The following is a 17,868-nucleotide window of genomic DNA, read 5'->3' on the forward strand; positions in this document are numbered from 1 at the left end:
CAGAAAAGGAGATACCAAGTTTGAAACTTTGTTTTGGCTTTCAAATGTTACCATATAAATATTTGAAGGGCTCATTGGAAGGAGATAAAGCAAATTCTAGAAATATAATTTTTAAATTTTAGTCACATAGGATACACAGCAGGAACTTTTTGCAGAGGAACTTTTTAAAATCAAGAACTTTGGGGATTAAAGGCCTCAAATAGAATCAACTTGTCAGATCCCTCATGACTCACAAGATTGAATTTTTTTACTGAGATGGCAAGACATCAAACACACTTGTCTTACAGCCTCAGGGAGGGCAAACAAGTTTGTTATTGATTTGTTCAAGGAGGTGGTAGTTCAGATTCAAACTGATTATGTGAGTAGTGGGGGTGTCAGTTTGACCTGCAGCTGTGTGCGCTACTGGGGCTAAAACATGACCAGGCATGTCTGGAGGACAAGTGGCAGTGGTTCACCAGAAATCTGTTTGTATCAGGAATGAAGCACCTCTTAGGAGATAAATCATCCTAAGGGAAAGAGGCATCAGATGCATGGGGCTGATCCAAAGGCAAAGACTCATCAGCCGACAGGCAGTTTGTGTACAGCATGGCTTGCGTTACTTAGGTTCTCAGCCTCCTCCCGAACCTTCCTCCAATTTCCTGGGATTTGTTAGCAGATTGGGGAGCCCCCTAAAAGGGAGAGGACCCCAAAGAGTGGGTTGTTGCCTTCCAGCTGTGAAAGAATTCACAGTGGAGACAAAGGGTCAGAGTGAAAGCTGCTTTATTGCTCAAAAAAGAGAAAAGAGGAAAAGACGCTTGTGTGAAAAAGACACTCGAGTCCAAGAGCTATAAGCCCAGGTGGCTGGATTTATGAGCTCTGGCTTTTGGGGTCCTGGCTAGGTCCTTTTATCTGTCTTCTTTGTGGCTTCATGTCTCCTTCTCGTTGCTTGCTCTTTTCCTCCTTGCTTTCCAGTTTGTTCTGCTCTGTGGAACAAACACTGCAAAAACAAGATCAGGTTAACTATAGACCCTCAAACAATGTAGTCAAGCTCAATTGAGCAAACAAGTCAAGCCAGTGGGGTTCTTAAACAATATGGATATATTAATCAGATCACGTCAGGGCTTTGTTTCCACAAGGTAGCTTTTTCCATTACCCAAGAAGAATTTTCTGGGGCTAGCTATAGGTTAACTTTAAACTTTAAAGAAGTCTCTGCGATGGGTCCCAGTTTCGGTTCCCTAGCTCACTGCCTCCTTCAGATTCAAATAAGTGTAAGGGACTATAAATCTTTTTTTTAAATCACAAATGTGTTTGTTTTAGCCGCTCTTTAAGTGATTTGAGTACAAACAGCCCTTTTTGTTTACCCACGAGTCATAGTGTAACATCAGAGAGCGAGAATAATGGGGCCCTCAAGTCCATCCACCCCCACTACTTCTGCATGGAACCTAGCCCGTTCCCACTGAGCTGAGGGCTCTAAGGAACCAAGATCCCTTTGGCGTCTTCAGAGTCCTAGGCAGGGATGGCATACCTGGGAGGGTGACAGTGGTGACCATCAAGAGCTAAGTCAGCTGTGACCCATGGATGTCAGATGTCAGGCACCTGCACCTGATGACTCAGATACAGCACAGGCCCCGGAAGTGAGAGACAAAGGAAATGGCTGACATTCATTCATTTAACAAGTAGTTGCTGACTAACTGACTAAATTTCTAGAATATTTGGACAATGTAGGGTGGGGTAACTTTGCAGAAGCCTGGAGGCCCTTCAATAGACAGTTGAAAGCCACTACCTATGAACTATGGAATATTCTTCTTAATGTCGACTCCATGAGGCAGAGGTCTTGTCTATTTTAATTACTACTGTTTTTCCAGAGCCTGCACTGGAAACAAATACATAATAAGAATTAACAAATATTTGTTGCATGATTGTGATCTCATTTGCTACCGTGGGCAGATTGTTTGATAAGACATGGTATAATTCTTAATGTTATGTGTCAGCTTGACTGAGCCACTGGAGTACCCAGATATTTGATTAAACATTTTTCTGGGTGTGTCCCTTTATCTAGATAAGAGTACCACTGGAATCAGTTGACTGAGTAAAGTAGATTGCTCTCCCAGTATGGATGGGCCTTGTCCAATTTGTTGGATCCCTGATTAGAATAAAAAAGCTTAGCAGGAGAGAATTTACTCTCTCTGCCTGATGGTCTTCAAGCTAGGATAGTGGTTTTCTCCTGCCTTTGGATGTGAACTGGAACTAAAACTATGCCATGAGCTCTCCTGGGACTCCAGCCTGCCAGTTGCAGGTGGTGGAATTCTCACCTCAATAATTACATGAGCTGATTCCTTATAACAAATCTCTTTATCTGTACAGAGATTGGTTCAGTTTCTCTGGAGAAACCAGACTAATAGGCATGGGTTATATGTAGATTATACAAATAGCCACTGTAGAGGAACCTCATTTCTGTTCTAGGTATTTTCATGGTAAGAATCTTCACTGCAAGCAATTTCCAGCAAATAGTTTCTCTGCACAACTAATTGGCCATAACAATTTTGCCATGAAAGATAAAATAACAAAATGAAAGAGGGACATTAAAAAGGACATAATGAAACCTTAAAAAAAAACCCAAAAATTTTATTGTGAAAAATGAAAATGCGAAAACTATTTTGATTAATTTAAAATGTGTGTGGAGTCCTGATTACAATTGTATTCGAGTATATCTGGAGAAAACAATACTACTTCCTTTTTCAAAGTCAATCATTAAGAATTCAGGATCTAAGTTAGAGATAAGTTCTTTATAATATAAAAAAGTCTGTAAGATTCTTGAGATTTACATGTAAATCTGAGGTAACACAAACAGATCAAGAAGTTGCTGTTTGTTGTCAATATATGTAATGTATATAACTCCATCACATGCCCTGTTCTTATATTTCACCAAATCGTCTAAGCCAGAATCTGTGCCAAACTTCTGTCTATATCAGAGTCAAGATAGAGCTTGATTCTTCTTTTGCCTAAACTTGTAACATTATGTGATAAATTTGGGAAAGACTGCATTAGAGAACAAGCTGTTGTTGAAGGTTGTAGCTAAAGGATGGATAATTAATGCTCTCAAGGACTATTGTGAATTACTAATGGCATCTTTTATATTTGCATAGCTTAGTAAACTTTTGGTTTTTACAGGTGGGAGGGATGACTGTGCTCACTGAAGGATTTGCAAACTGATAAGTTATTTTCTAGTATAATATGTAACCTGGTTTTACATTCTCTCATTTCACACTTCCAGTAAGTTTACTTATCACTGTAATTTTTTATCAAATCCATATACGTGGATTGTTGTTATCACCCACTATTTTAAAACCACCATGTCTACACACAGCTATATAGATCATTATGATGCCTATAATTTATATAATACAAAAATGGGAGTACTGCATCAATGGAGAAATGAAACCAGACTATCAACCATTTGGAACCAAACTGTCAAACCAAACTGTCACCTAGTTATTTTATCTTTAATGGGAAATTAATTGCCTTTGGGCCAATTCATTGTGCAGCAAAACTGCTTGTGGCAAAGATGTTTACTGCAAAAATACTGGACATGTCTGATTTCCTATTATAGAATTCCTTGAAGTCAAAGGAAACAGAATCCAAAAAATTGTAGAGCAATTTCAAGGAAATAAACAATTTCAGAAGAGATGGGCAGAATTTGATGACTGTGAACTACTCTTTGAGATACTGTAGCTATTCTGGCGTACAAGTTGTATTGTGTCACTCTGTTTCAAGAAGTAATTATTGAGTGGACAGAAATTATATCCACCCAGATGATACATTCATATCGCTGAAACTTGGAAGCCACTTCCCTCTGTGGAAGTGTGTTTTCTTTCATGACACTGATGAGATCAAAAGGAAGGGCATTTATGTCTTAAGTAGTGATGTGGTCTGTGGGTCAAAATTGAGATGTACCCTGACTGAGCAATCCTCACATTGAGTAGACTGTTTTTTCCTCCTCTATTTTCAGAAAGAGCTTGTGAAAGATTAGCATTATTTCTTCCTTAAATGTTTGATAGAGGTCACCAGTGAAATCATTTGGGCCTGGGATTTTCTTTGTGAGAAAAACTTTAAATTACTATTTTAATTTCTTACTTGTTATAGATCTATTCTGATACTCTATTTCTTCTTGAATATGTTTCGGTAACTTGTATCTCTTTGAGGAATTTACCCATTTCATCAAAATTGTTTAATCGAGTTCATAAAGTTGTTCATAATATTACCTTATACTATTTTTAATTTTTGCAGGTCTGCAGTAATATATTTTCTTTCATTCCTGATTTTATTTTAATTGAAGTACAGTCAATTACAAGGTGTCAATCTCTGGTGTACAGCACAATGTCCCAGTCATGCATATACATATATATATTCATTTCATTCCTGACTTTGATAATTTATGTCTTCTCACTTTTATTCTTCGTGAATCTAGCTAAAACTTTCTCGATTTTGTTGAACATTTCAAAGAACCAAATTTTTGGTTTCTTTGTTTCTCTTTATTGTTTTTCTATTTTCTATATCATTGATTTCTGCTCTAATCTTGGCTATTCTCTTTGTTCTATCTGCCTTATGTTTAATTTACATTTTCCTAGCTTTTTGGGAAGCTTAGATTATTGATTTTAGAGCTTTCTTCCTTTTTATTAAACACACTTAAAGCAATGAATTTCCATTTAGCGCTCCTTTAGCTGCCTCCTACCCACAATTTGAGAAATTTTATTGAGAAATACAGTTAATGAAATTAAATACCTACATTTGTGACTCTACCAAAAGAGAGAAAAAAGGGAAGTAAAAACACCGTATTTATTTGAATAATTTACTCTTTTTAGTTAGTAACTTTACTGTTCAAATAAGAGGGGAGGAATTAGTGAGCAGTACTGTCGTGCATCAGTGGGTACTGATAACACTGCAACCTAGAAGTACATTTCCTTCCAAGGCATTGCTGCAGTTGTCGTTGTCCCACAGCAGCAGTTCTTTCACAGCCAAGCCCTGAAAAACCAGTTAAAGAGGATAAATATAGTTGCTTTTTAGGAAACCTTTCATTGCTCACTCCCGCCAACAATACAGATTATGGCTTTTGTGTCTACTAATAATGACAGTATTGGTGGATCAGATAGGAAGAAGAAAGAATTTAATACAATACAAAGGAACAGGAATTAAATAGTGAAACTTCCTTTTACATGTGACTACTTCATCTTGAATACTAATCCATGCAGCTGGATTTTGCTGGAAAAAATGCTTTTTGCAGTCACCAGAATGACCCTTTAAAATCTATGTCAAATCATGTCACTCCCCCATACAAATTCCTCCAGTCACTCCTGTCTCACTAAGTGAAACCCAGAATCCTTACATTGGCTTACAAGGCCCTGCATGATCTGGACTAACATTGCCTATTGGGTTTTATCTTCCATTTCTCATGCCTTATTCATTCTGTTCCCATCACTGTGGCCTCCACATTTCCTCCAGCATGGCAGGCATTTCCTCAAATACGAAATTTATTTGTGCTGTTCCCTGTGCCTGGATTACTTTCCCTCCACATGTCAATACTGGTCACCTCCTTACCTCCTTCATGGCTTTGTTCAAATGTCTCCTTCTAAGAGACTCCTTGCCTGATTGCTCCACTTAAAATTGAAAACTGTACTCCACTATCTGTGTTCCTTTTGGTGCTTTATTTTTCTCCTTAGGATTTATTACTGTCTAACATACTACAGGTCATGCTTTCGTAACTTATTGCCTAAATGACTAAAAAGGATTTCCACAGGGCACAGCAACTGTTGTCTCTTTTGTTCCTAGCTATATCCATGGCATCTAGAACAGTTTCTAATACATAGAAGAAATTCAATAATAAACAAATAATTGTATGAATACTATGAAGATCTATCTAGGAGGTAAATGTGTTGAGATTGCTTGTTACAAACCCAATAGCATTAAAAAGCTTTTATAAATCTCCTGAATGTGAAATTGGTTTGCTAGCTGTTATTCTATAGCATGTGTGGTGGGTATTAATCTGCAAATTCTATAGCTCTTCTTTTCTCTAAGTTATGTTTCTGCTCTGAGTCCCTATCTGGCCAAAACAGTAGGAAACTCAGTATCATTTATCACTGAGTTTCCCTCTCCTTTGCCAGGATGTGTAAGGGCCCTGGGAATCTAATGAGGTCCAGAAAATTTGGCAAGGGCTCTCTGGTTTCTTCTCCTGGAGTGATCCCTGGTAGACTTGCATGCTGCTTTGGAGGCAATCTGCGGGGCTGCATCTCTGCCAAGCTCTGCCAGCAGATACTTTGCCAAGTTTAGAGCCTTGGTGTCTTGGATCTAGACTCCCTAGGTTCATTGATGCATCATGCCTCTTGCAGTTTTGCTCCCTTCCACAGTTGCTGCAGGAGTGTGAGGCTGGAGCCAATTCTCACGAAACCCCCCAAATACCTTCCCCTTTGAAATTCAGGGGACTCAGTTTTCCCAAAGGGCTGCTACCACCTTTTCCTCTCCCTTCTGGAAGAGTCCTGTGTGATCTTTTTAAAAGCCTTTAAGAAGGTACTGTTATTCTCTCTCATGCTGGGTGAGAAAAGGAGATGCTGAAACAGTCAGATTTTGTATTTAAAAAACCGTTTTATAATAAGCAATTTCCTTAGTTTTACTAAAGAAAAAATTTGAGGTGAGGTTAGAGGCTTTGCCAAGGATTACCTGAAAATTATACCAGTATATACTTCCTGAAATAAAAGGGAGAATATTAGGGTTTGAATAATGGAAATGGCTAAAAAAAAATCTGATTCATACAGAGTTTTTTGAGAAAACATAATGAGAGGTGACATTTAAAATACAGATGACATTTAAAATAAATCTTTCAAACTTTCTTTCTCTATAGATAGGTGGATAATAGATAGATAGATAATTAAGTGTCAAAAGTGGGTTCTGAATTCAGTGCCAGATGTGCAAACTGTTGATAACTGACTTGTAACAATGTAATATACAACAAAGTAGAGAAAATGGGATTGTAAGTATGTAGAAATCAATATTGTGATGAAAAGCTGACAAGTGTGTGTTCACTATTTCACATATAAACATTATGTTTCACATGCAAACATTTGTGCTTTGTGGGTTACTAATAATGTAGCACTACATACAATTGCTGAGGCTTAGGCAGAATAATACATAAAGATTTTTGTTTGGAAATTTTGGGTGACTCTGCCACAAAGAAGGTAGCTAAAGTACTTTCCAGTGACACCACAGCCTATTTAGGAATGGGCGAATGATATAGAAAGCCAAGTCAGAACAAATAAAGCTAGAAAAGTTATTTTTCACTGTAAGTTGATAAATGAACAGATATTGCCAACCTGGCAATTCAGTTACATATATGATTTGAACATAATGGTGATTATTCTGTCAGCAAATGTGGTTCAGAGTTTAATGTTAGTTTGGGAATAAATTCTGATACCATAGCTGTAATGACAGGAAGATAATCTGGAGCAGTTGCTCAGATTAAGAAATTTGTGCCAGAATGTAAATCAACTCACTGCTTCCAACATTAATAAAGTCTTACCTCAAGGGGAAAAAAAAGTCAGTGGAACTAAATAACAAGCTAATTAGTAAAAAAAAAAAAAATGTGACTAACATAAAGGTGACTATGTTAAATTCCAGACTACTCCCTTTATTATATGATAATAAGGAAGCTGATTGTAAACAACTATACATGCTCCATGGTTATCCAGGGGGAGAATTCTACCAACAATGCTTGAGTTATAAAACAAACTCTTAATGTTTCCACAATGTAAAAACCAGTTCTGTCTCATTTTTTCACAGACCTTCAACAAGATGCCAGGCTTGTTTCTTTGGCTGATAGCTGAGATATTTTTAATGATATTTAATGTTTCCATGCAAGGAATTAATGCAACATGTTTTCCAATGGAAGATGAGATCAAAGCCCAAAATAGAAACTAGAAGTATAGAACAATAGAGTTTTTATAGATTATTATGACATGTCCTGTCATTGAACAATTTTCTGTGAAGCAAGTGAGGACTTTGATGAAGCACATCGGCCGAGTGAAATTTCCATAGGTTATTTCCAAAGGTGGGAAATGAGGGTTGGGGCATGATTGTTTTAGGATATGGATAATACATCTATCACTGTACATCTAAACATCTATCAGTTACTCTTCTATTCACCTTGGCCTTTGTTCTGTCCTACTTGGCTCACCTTTGTTTAATTTCTAGAAAGATTAAAATAGCATAAATAAAGAACGTGTCATTTAGTATTGATTATTTTGCTGAAAGCATTCCCTCTTTGGCGTTCTTTTTTTTTTTTTTTTTAAATCTGATTTTCTTCCTCTCTGCCATGTGTGTCTAGATAGCCCTTGATGATGATGATGGTGGTGGTTGTGGTGGTGGTGGTGATGTTAATAATATTGCTGTAGATGATTATAATTTTAAAAATCTAAAATATGTGTCTCTTTTGTTTTCTTCTTGGAATAGTTTTGGAGTTTTACATTCAAGTTCACCATTCGGCGCTCTGTCACCAAAAGTGATGTATTTAGTCTTTTGAGATGTCTTGGTAAAATACCACAAAAGCTTTAAAAATGGCATTTTAGTGGAGGATGATGTTCTATGAAGAACTATAGTTATGTACAAATTATTACCCCTTTTTACTTTTTTTTGTTCTCCAACCGTAAATGTCTCTACAATTAAAAAAATGTCTGATTCATTTATTCATTTAACAAACCCTTAAAACCTATGAAGGTTTATTCTGGCAACAGACATGGTAGTTCTCTCTAATCCTTACTCTCTTGAAAAAAGAACAGTCACTCCGTCCTGATGATTAGTGCAGGTATATGGTGCAAGATCCTAGCTTAATGATCCATATTGGAGCAGAAATACTAACATTTAGAGATTCTGAAACAAATCATAGTTCTGATTTTTTATTCAGTTCTGTAAATCAGAGAATAACAATATCTGTTCCCCCACATTTAATCTTGAGTCATGCCAGCCCCACACAGGCACCCTCCTCTCCTGCCTGCCTCTAGTCGCCCTAACGTGAAGTGTGTCTCTCCAGATACCGCACTTTTGTAGGTTTGAAAGACTTCTGCTATTGAGATGATAGCCCAGTAGGGAATGGTGGTGTCTGGTCTTTACATATATTAGGATGAGAAGGATGAATTTTAGGTCTAAACTCCAGGTGAAAGTAATCTTGCCTTCCAGACAGCATGTGACCAGTTTTTTTTACTAGCCTTTTGTGAGGTCCATTGTGATTGATGAAAACACAAGTTGGGTTGGAGAATGTCTGTTAAATGAAGCCTGGTAGATCTATACTGAAAGGAGTGAAGACTGGAGGCGATGTAGGAAGACCATTGGTTTGGTAGTCATAAGACCTGGGATTGAGCCAGCAATAATACTTAACTAGCTGAGTGATGTTAAAGAAGTCACTCTAACCTCTCTGAGTCTCAGTTTCCTGAGCCATAAGGTGGGAATAACATTACCTCATGGACAAGTTATGACGATTACATACAATAATACAAGAAGAAATGTTTTGCAGTATATACAGATATATTGCTTCATTGTAATAAGTAGTCTAAATTTAACCCATGAGTTTATTTTGCTGTTTCCTCTAAGGTTGCTGCATTAATCAGTAGCTTTCAATGAGAAATGACCTTCCTTGAGGTTTGTACAATTTTCTAGACTTTTCTCTTTTTTTGGGTTCCCCCAAAAGACTCATTTCAAATTCAGCTGGAATGTTTTCCAGTGCATCTGCCTTTCCTTTGCCCAGGAACCTGCTCTTGCTGTGAACTCGTTGCTTATGCCCACGGCTCCTGGCTGCCCAGCTCAGGCTTTACTCAGGCCTCTCATCATGATCCTCATCCCTGCTTGACTGCTGGTGCCCCTGGATATTCTGCTCTCTCCTCCATTTCTCCAACTTTTCCCAAATATGTATTTTTCAATAATTTCATCTTTATCTTTGCATATCAGTGAAGTGAATTCTTCCTTACTGGAATAAAAGAACTTTAAAAGGAAGCTTTCTATCTATTTAAACAGAAATCCACCTGTCATCTTAGAGTAAAAATAAATCATATATTAAATATTAGCTAAATATTGTTCCCTGCATGAAACTGAGCCTGAAATTTACCATCTCTCTCTTTAAATATATTAGTAAGTATTAGCAATGTCATAAAGATATCCCAGCACTAAACTGAAGATTTTTTTACTTGAATAACCAAGAGAAATAAAACAATTAAAAAGAGAAAGCTTTTACCATACAATTCAGTGTTACTTAATGCACACGAAATTCCTTGTACACAGTTCACAGTTTCAAAATACTTTACTAGTGAGAGTAGAACAATTTATTTACTTTTTTTTTTTTTTGAGACACATACTTCAACATAGAAGATATTTGAGGCTTATCTCATTGGACTTAGCTAAGCAATGGAGGATGTAGAGCAGCATAAGGCAGTGCTTCTAAATTGATGTTGGTACCTAAACAATCCAACAGTCTACAGCAGGGGAAGACCATTGTATTGAAAGGAGCACTGAGTTCTTTTAGATGTTATATGTTACTTCAAAGCAAAGTAGAAACCTTATCTGTGTGGCTGCACTAACTCTTTTTGTGATACTATAATTGCTCACAGAACAAGGTCACCCTTTCAGTTCTCACTGTGATGGATTTATAGAATGTTAGTGTTGGAAAGTTCATGGAAGTCCTTGAACTCAACTCCACATTTTTCATATGAGCAAACTGAACCAGACAGGTGAAGTTCATCCCTCCAGGTCTCAGAACTAGTTTGTGGCAAAGCAAGCACTGGAGCCCAGTCCCATGATCTTTCTTTGACACCAGCAGTTCCCATCCCTGGGTACACATTAAAAATTACTCAAAGAGCTTAGCAAAAAATAGCACCTGAACCTCACCTAGACCCAGTCAGAATCTCTGTGGGTGGAGCTAGGGCATTGATAGTTTTGAAGCTCCCTGGGTGATTCCAAAGTAAAGCCAGGGCCAAGAATCACATTTCATGCCCCTCTTTTGCAGAGTGAAAATATTTACAAATATAAGCCCATGAATTAATTTTTTTTCATGACTCATTTTGCCTTTGCATCCTAGGAGGCATAGATGTTGGAATGTCCATTGCTTTAGGGTGGGCAGATAAAACACAAGGACAAAAAAAAAAATCAGTGTCCAGCTTTGATTTTCAAGATAAAACTTCAAATAGTATATAATAAAAAGAATAGTTTTAAAAACTAGACTTTCAGTGGCAAGGACTAGGCACTTGAGAGAGAAAAGAGTTTTCTGTATTCCAAAATCTTTAAGTATCAAAAATTAGAGGCTGATGGATTCAGGTGTGGTGTTTAAGTGTACCACAGGAGAGGCAGGATTAAGGATATATTGAGTCATTTCCGACCACACAGAAATTAGAGTCAAAGCAGCACTGATGGACCACTCTCCAGGGTTGAGGGGTAGAGGGCTCAGAGAGAACTGGAAGCAAACAAGAGATACACAGGCTGGTTACTTGGTGTATTAGCCGGGGTTCTTCAGAGAAACAGAACCAATAGGATGTGTTTGTGTGTGTGTTTATTTATTTATTATGTTTTTATGTATGTATTTATTTATAATTAAGGAATTGGCTCACACAATTATGGAGGCTGGCAAGTTCAAAATCTGCAGGGTGAACTGGCAGGCTGGAGACCCAGGGAAGAGCCAAAGTTGCAGTTACAGTCTGAAGCCTGTCTGCTGGCAGAATTTTTGGAGGTGGGTGGTTAGGGTGGGGGTGAATGGCAGAGAGTAAAGGAGGTGGTCTTTTGTTCCATTCAGGCCTTCAACTGATTGGGTGAGGCTCACCTACATTATAGCCTGCATTCTGCTTTACTAAAGTCCACTGATTTAAATGTTAATTTCATCCAGACAAAAAAAAAAAAGCCCTCACAGGAACATCTAAAATAATGTTTGGCCAACAATTTTGGGCACCATGACCCAGTCAAGTTGACACATAAAATTAACCATCATCACACCTGAGATATGTCTGCTGTGCTTATACCACACCTGCCTCCTTCTCTCTCCTTTCCACTCAGCCCTGATGAAGACTCAGGAAAGAAAAATACCTGCTCCTAGGTGGATTTAAAGTCTCAAATGATTAAAAAAAAAAAATTCCTGGGAGACAATTTGTAGACTGAAGGGCCAGTATGAGATTTTCAAATCCTCAAACCTATGTACTGCTGGAATTACATTTTAAACAAAGGATGGGGCAGAAGTTACACATGTGATAGCACGGGATCTAAAAATGCTGGCACAGAGTCTTGCATATTGTGGCTTCTAAGTAAATGTTAGCTGCCCTCCTAATATTATAATATTATATATCAGATTTTTATCCAGTGAAATGTCCACTGTTACAGCTTTTAAATCAGAGCTAGATCACATACGCTTTTTTGTGTAGGTCCAGAGCCATGGAGAGTTAAGTATGGGAGATGCAAGGACAGGGATGTGCATAAACCTTCCCCCCAAGATTTGGAGAATTAAGGCAACAATGCATGATAAAATTCATTTGCTTTTCATACATTTATTTCTTCTCACCAGTGGGCTATTTTCTATGTTTATCCACGATAATTTACTGAGAGAAAATGACACACAGCTTTTTAAAAATGTGTTGTAGACAGATAATGGTTTTAAAAGCAGGGAAAATATATCTAGTCATTGAACAGGTGTGCATTGGCAAAAGGAAAATAAATGAACCTTTTAAAACACAATTTTTCATCAAAATGGGTTTTACTTATAAAAAATGATGGCAGTATACCCTGTGGATAGTTAATATAAATTCATTTGAAAGGCATCCTAGATCTTTTTACCCAGTGATCAATTACTTTGTCTTTATTTTTATTTTAGAAAGCCAAAGAGAGAAACCATAATTCTTCTGAATAATACAGAGCAATATTCAGCTATCTGCTTGAATTTCACAGCTCTGTGTGAAATAAATATACATGCATATTGATTCCTTATTTTAATCATTAATTCACACAACAAAGCTTTGCTGTGTTATTAGCTTACTGTGTTGTGCAATGGGCAGAGAGAAGGACATTAACTAACTCTGACCATATTGGCAATAGAGTGAGAATCTGTAAGAGTGGAATCTGTAGAATTTAGTCAAGATATTGTTTTCCTTGTTTATAAATTTTTACTTAAGTAAAACTCATCTTAATGTTTCATATGAAATCTATCAGCATATATGCAAACACGTACTCTAATACTGAGAGTAGGGTCAGATTGGCATGCTATTAAAATGGTACTTTGGCCATGGGACTCAAGAATAGCAGAATCCTCCCCCAGAAAAATACCTCCCACCATTTTCTGGAAGGTGATAAATGAAGAGACCAATAACCAGTTAAATAGAATAACATTTTATTATAAACTTAGTCTCTGCCCCAAAACCATTTTCGAAGTCTAGTAAATTGCACTGAGATTTAGTAGAACTTACACCCCAGCTAGACATGTAAGTGGGTGCCATCTTACTGAGCCCAGATTTGATATTAGGAAATGACCATTCCTATAAAACAAAAAGCTATACCTGCCAGCTCAGGAAAATGTGGAGACAAGAAGCGGAAAAGAGCGTTTGCTTCATTAACCCAGCTGAGTAGACCTAGACCAGGGAAAGGGCATACTGCCCAGACCAGGGCAGTCTCCTGCTGACAGGGAGCAGGAGAGAGAAAAAGTGTGTGTGTGTGTGTGTGTGTGTGTGTGTGTGTGTGTGTGTGTGTGTGTGTGTGACAGAGAGAGAGAGAAAGGGGGAGGGGAGAGGAAGGGAAGGGAGAGGAGGTGGGGAGGGAAAGGCCCTAAGGAGAGGAGAGAATGCTGGTGCCCTTACCACTTTCCAAGTGTGGAAGGAAGAGAATTAGGAAAAGGAAAATCAAAGCCCCCTTGAAAGCCCCACCCATAAAAAACTCAGTGGAGTCAGTTACCAGTGTCCAAGTAATCCGGCCCTCTTTCCTTGGGCTGGAGGAAGAGGGAAGGCAGAAAGGCTGACTTGAGGGCTGCTTTGGTCACGGAAGGAGTGAGGAGATGGGCAGGAAAGAAGCCTGGAGCAATCCCAAGGCTAACCTTGGGCCCACTGAGGAGTTCTTGTCTCCATGAGACTTTTGGTATTCACAAAATATTTTTACAGCTCTATAGTGTTTTTTTTTAGATATAATTTTTTAAAGGTTTTTTCCAGCCCTAGAGATTTAACTTCAAGGAGGATATATTCAAATTTCACACTCGTCCACTTAATACTCATTGAGAACAAAGTTATGTTTTGAGGGGTCTAATGAGATACTAAAATGAATCCTGCTCTTGAAGGAACTTGCATTTTAGACATTGCCAAAAAGAACTAGAAGATAAACTATAAAATGAAAAGTGGTTTAAAATATTTACAGCTCAAAGACACAGAGTTTGGAGGAAAAAAATTTTTTTTATTAGCAATAGTAGATTTCACTGTGACATTCATAATGCGTTGTAATGTTTTGGAGTAATCTTTTAGAAATTCTGAACAGAACTCATAGACTGTTTCTTTTGAAGAGAAAAAAACCCAGGTAAGCAAATATACACCTGCATGATTCAAATTTTGATGCATCTGCTCCAAAGCTCTGAAACTAATTAGAAATTTTGTTTCATGACTGCAATTAGCTTTCAGAAAGATGGGCATCCATTAACACAGTTTGGTAGTATGATGACAACCAATTAGTTATAATTGTTCTAGTCTAGAAAGAAATAACAATTGGAAGCAGATGACTTCTAAAGGAATTGAAAAAGAAGCTTGATAACTTAGTTTTTAGAATTTGGCACAGAGAATTCATTTTGGTAAGCTTCCTCTTTGGGTGTATATGGGACTTAAAGAAGACAAAATCCTTTCCTTGCTTTCGGGCTCTCTAGTTAGCTTTTTTCTACCCTTCCTTCACCTCATCACTCCACAAAATCCTAGTTTAACCAATTACATTTCCATTGTAATGTAGGAGAAAATACCAAGTTACTTTCAATAACCAGGAAGCTGAGAAAAATTCCCTACAAGATGGAATTAATTACGTTTATTTGAAAGATTTAAACAGTTAGTTGGAGGTTGCAGAACGCAGATATCAGATCAATAGAAGGAGGAACTTCCTAAAGATTAGGATGGATTCAAAATAGTTTTCTCAAGTGTTTCTAATCCCTCAGTCTGTTCAAACGTGAACTGGAAAATCCTTTATTGGGTGATATAGAGTTGATCCAAGCATTCACTGGATGCTGGTGAGGAGCTGGAGTAGCTGATATGTAAGGTTTCTTCATGAGCTTCTGTCCCTGAAATTATTTTCTAACCAAGGAGTTACTTGCACTGTGCCTTGTCTCAGAAAGTTGTGGTAGTTACACAATTCCTGCTACAGTGAGGGGAGGGTATAGCTCAGTGGTAGAGTGCATAAATAAATACCTAATTATCTCCCCATACAAGAATTTAAAGAATAATAAAAATAAAAATGTGAAATTATAAAAAAAAATGGTTATAAAATTAAATTTTAAAAATTCCTGCCACTATTTTGAACTAACTCAGCTAGATAATCATGAACCTACATATAGGTGCCATTCAGAAGGAGAATGAAATTGGGACACAAACTTAGATGTGAAATATTAAGTGGCCTTAGGAAATCCTTTTATGTTGATCACCTCCAGTGTATTGGAGAGACACTGAATATTTCACAGGGATGGATGTACCTAAAATTTTTAGAATGGATGTTTGGTATGGTTCTGTTGAATTAAATAGAATATGGACAGAAGTTAGCCATCTTTGGCACCTATGCACACATTGCCACAAACATGTCTCTGTTGCTGATAAAGAAAAAATCCCTGCATATTTCCTAACACAGTATGCCTGCTAATATGGTTGGGCCATGGGAGAGAGTGGCTCAGATCTTTGGGAATTATAAAGAATGCAAAGAAGTATTACACAGGTCAAGTGAGCAGGTTTATTTGAAATAATAGTAATACCACTATTGGACATGGCATCACTGATAGCTATTAGAGCTGCTGCCACCACAATGAGTAGACAGCTCAATTTGGGGTGTAACTCCTGTTCAGTCCATTGGGTTCTGTCCAGTCAGATTCTCTCTGACAGAGGTAAGCATCACCAACTTATGTTAACCCTTTCTGGCCACACTTTTCATAGAACCTGTGATCAGAACATCAGATTGCCACTCAGCACAGATTATCTAAAGATCAGAACATCAGATTGCAGCTCAGCACAGATTATCTCTAAGAAATAGTGTGATATATATCTTGAGAACCTTAATTACAGTGCATTTAACCATTCTTCCCCATAGCTATCCAGTACTCAGGACCTCTTTTCCTCCATATAAGAAACCCATGATTTTCCTTGCAGTTAGAATGTTTTTGCCTGCAGGTAATAGACAACTCAACTCAAGCTAGTTTAAATGATAATACAATTTGTTGGCTGTCATAACTTCCCAGGTTTTCATGCCCTCATAAGTTGTGTCTATTTCTAACACTGTTGCTCATTTCACCTACACTATTGTAATTGTACCCTGCCTAGTATTTCTACCACCCCATTCATGGTTTCCTATACTGGGCATTTATCCATTCAGTCAACATTTTTCATGTGTACTATGCTATTTTGGGAGGAAAAGACATCACTGAATAAGTTAAATTGCAGTCCCTGATTTTAAGGAGCTGTATTAATTAGGGAAACCTAGGCCATGGTACAGCAGCAAACGGAATCTTAGAGACTGATGGCAAAGGTCTAGTATACACTTCTTCCAGGGAGGGCAATGAATATTGATAAAGAGTAAAGCCATCAACCATATGACTTTAAAATGTAAAACGGGTCGGCAAACTAGCCTGCCACAGACTTTTGTAAACTAAAGTTTTGTTGGGACACAGTCACACCCATTCATTTACATGTGGCCTCCGGCTGCTTTTACACTAAAAATGGCAAAGTTGAGTGGTTGGGATGGAGACCGTATGGCCAACAAAGTCTAAAATATTTACTTTCTGGTCCTTTACAGAAAATGTTTTTGCACTCTGATTTAAAGAGGCAGAATACATTTGTAAACATTTAAAATGAAGTGTGTCCCTCTTTCTTATTTATTGCATGATTAAAGCCCCCCTTTTTTGGAAGCAGGCAAAATCTAAAAAAATTTTTTAAATGAAGTTGAGCCATTATTAAGAAAACATGCCATAAGACCAATTTTTTTTTAAAAAGTACTATGGAAATGCAGAGGAAACTGATCTGATTGAAAAGAAGAGGAAAGATTTTTGGATGAAATACTATCCAAAGTGAGCATTGAAAGGAAAAATAAAATTTTCTCAGGGGTACTTTCAAGGGAAAAGTATTTCAGAAAGAAGGAAAAACTTGAACAAGGAAATTTTCAGGTATGTTCAAGGAACAATGAATCCTTGATTGTGATTAAATGCTAGGATTTATGATGAATGATGGAAGATGAAGCTGTCCCTGGAAACACAAAAATACCATCTTGAATTTATAATTGGAATCAAATTATTAGAAGAGGCAGCAAGAGTGTTGAAAAGTGTTCAGGGTCTAATCTTGGCTCTGCCACGTGACAGTTGTGTGACCTATCTTGTGTCACACCTCTCTGAGCCTCAGATATTCTAGTGGATGAAATAACAATCATTGGAACCTCCTAGTTTTTTGAGGATTTAAATAATAGATATATAGGATCTGTTCTGTGCCTGATACATAGTAGATATTCAAAAATTACACTATTTTTACTAATACTACTCTTTTTAAATCATTAGCAATGTACTTCTGACTTCTGCAGCCAGGTCCATTCTTAACTTACACACAGCTTCTGGTCTTTGTGCCTCTCTTCATGTTGTGTCACGTGACTGCAAGAGCCTGCTACTACCAGCTACCTGTG

Source organism: Camelus ferus, chromosome 1, assembly GCF_009834535.1.
Source record: "Camelus ferus isolate YT-003-E chromosome 1, BCGSAC_Cfer_1.0, whole genome shotgun sequence".
In the NCBI taxonomy this organism is placed as follows: domain Eukaryota; kingdom Metazoa; phylum Chordata; class Mammalia; order Artiodactyla; family Camelidae; genus Camelus; species Camelus ferus.